A 2,672-nucleotide genomic window follows, 5' to 3' on the forward strand; every position below is an offset into this window, starting at 1 on the left:
ATATTATTTATCTACACAGAATCCAAATTTGGTTAACTAGCAGACAAAAAAAATGAAAGACTGTTGAGGGAAAATTTGATCACTATTAAACACTCAGCAAAAGTAATTTATACAATTCTAATCATTCTATGTGATGTGATGTCTTTTGTCTGAAATGTCACTGATGATGAAATCTCACTGATGATGTAGTCTTGTTTTTTAGGGAAACAAACTAGGGATTTCTTGGGTGTGTATTACAAATTTCAACCCAACCCTCTGAAAAGTAAGCAATTGATGAAATGGCAGTGGCTAGATTTCCGAAACATAATTAAGAAATTGGAGTAGGAATATTGGGAGGTCCTACGAATTTGAGAATCTAAATTTGACATTCTGTGGAATGACTCCTGCTGAATTGAGTATCCAAAGCAAAGAAGATTTTTTTAAATTTTTTAACAATTGTTGATGCACGATTTACAAAATATTTCCCCCTCTTTTCCTAATTTCCTTAGACACATTGATGGAAACCACAAACTTGTGAGATGGATGATGGTGTTCCACGGCTGTGTAGATGGTTTTAGTTGAACCATCATTTATCTTGCTTGTCTAGACAACAACAGGGCCTCTAGTGTTTTGTCACTTTTCTTTACTGGTGTTCAGAACTTTGGATTACCATCCAGGGTGAGATGTGACCATTGAATGGAAAACACTGGTGTTGCCCGTTTCATGCTTTACAGGAGAGGGTTAGACCTACATAGTGTTATCACTGGCAGATCAGTCCATAATCAAGGAATAGAGAGATTATGGCAATCAAGTAGTGTCATTTCATTTTGTTAATCTTTTCAACTTTATGGAACAGAATAATGTATAAGATTCACTTAATGAAATCCATTTATTTTGTCTTCATTATATTCATTTGCCACGAATTCAAAGGGCTGCGACTGAATTTCCGAACCACTTGTCTTTGAAGATGATGGAAATCATGGTATAGATTTATTTTGCTACCTTGTTCATTTTCTTGAGAAGCATTCCTAATATTGTAATCATAATGCGGTCTTAAAAGAGAAACCAAACCCGTCCAGGAGCTGTACTGCATAACTCGACAAAGATCAGTTCACATCAATAGAAGAACATTTGTTTACTTACTATAGTTTTGTAATATAAATCAGAACTGCCTTTCACTGCCTATGTGACAGAACACCATTTTATTGAAACATACTATTATAGTTTTAAGGTCATGGTATCATTGTTCATGACGTCATGACCGGTTGCTGAGAGGGGAGCGTGTTGAACATCGAGGACGCTAAACTCCTCAAATTAACTCCAGAACTTTTACAACAAATTAAGTAATAAGATTTCAAGTAGTTCCAAAGTATCCTTATTACTTGAATGCCGAGGAAAAAAAGCACCGCAGGTTACCTCACCTGTTCCAGCTGGGAGTGAATCAGCTGAAAGCGAAATGGAATGTGACGCTGTGCAGGTGAATAAAGCTGAATTAGCTGCCTTGATCCGCGCAATAATAAAGGAAGAAATAAACAAGGCAATGAATAAACTACAACCTCAGTTTGATGCACTACAACTTGGACTAAAGGATTGTAAAGATAAACTGGCAGATGTGGAGTCGGGCCTGTCCGGAATGCAAGACAGAATGAATGAAATGGAGCGCGTGTGTAAAGCTCTCCAGGAAGAAAACAAAGAACTGAGAGATAAATCTGAAAAGCTGGAGAGTCACAGCCGAAGACTTAACCTCCGAGTATTGGGCCTCGACAAAGATTTGGAAAAAGGAAGACCCACCAAATTCATGGAGTCCTTCTTCAATGAAGTATTTAAAGATAAAAATCTGCCTCACAAACCTGAAGTGGAAATTGCGCACAGAATCGGGCCGGCCACCAAACATGGCTCAAGACCGATGATCGTCAGGATGCAGAGGTATGCGGCCAAAGAGGCGATATTACAAATAGCCAAGCAAGAAAAAGTCCTACATTTTAGAGGGATGAATGTTAAAATCTTTCCGGATTTAACAGCGGAAGTGTCAAGGAGGAGAGCGCAGTTCAAAGATCTGAGAATGAAACTTTATCAGGCAGGAATAAAACACGGACTGATTCATCCTGCGACACTGATCATAACACTTAAGGGAGAGACAAGACACTTCCAAGATAATAAATCAGGAGAAATCTACTACAACCAAGTTATTGGACCGATCACTGCCTGGCAACTAGGTATTAGATGGGACTGGCACAAGAAATATGTGCATCAAATGCAGGTAGGAGGAACTGAACTAAGTTAAGAACTGGCCTGTTATAAAGCTTCGAGTTGGGAATTGGAGTATGGACGTAAATTGAAAAATATAATATATTGTACAATTACGGATTCCATAGCGTTGTATATTATGTTGATTTATTAATTGATTTGCCAGAAAGACGGTAGATATTTGCCTAAGTTGTTAGCATAAGTGCCAGATAAAGAAAGAAAGATTTCAATATAATTAGAGTTGGAATCTGAGAGTTACAGAGTTATATCAAGGACATTGAATTTAAAGGAGTTCAGCTTACTTATTTACTATTGCAACTTTGACAATTAGACTGGCAATACAATTTTTTTTTGCTTGAATTTATGTGTATGAATGCATATATGTGGTTTAATTTAGTTTTTTTGTGTAAATTTTGTTACTCCGATATAGAATCTAACAGTATGAA

The sequence above is a fragment of the Etheostoma cragini genome, chromosome 18, assembly GCF_013103735.1.
Source record: "Etheostoma cragini isolate CJK2018 chromosome 18, CSU_Ecrag_1.0, whole genome shotgun sequence".
Classification (NCBI taxonomy): Eukaryota; Metazoa; Chordata; class Actinopteri; order Perciformes; family Percidae; genus Etheostoma; species Etheostoma cragini.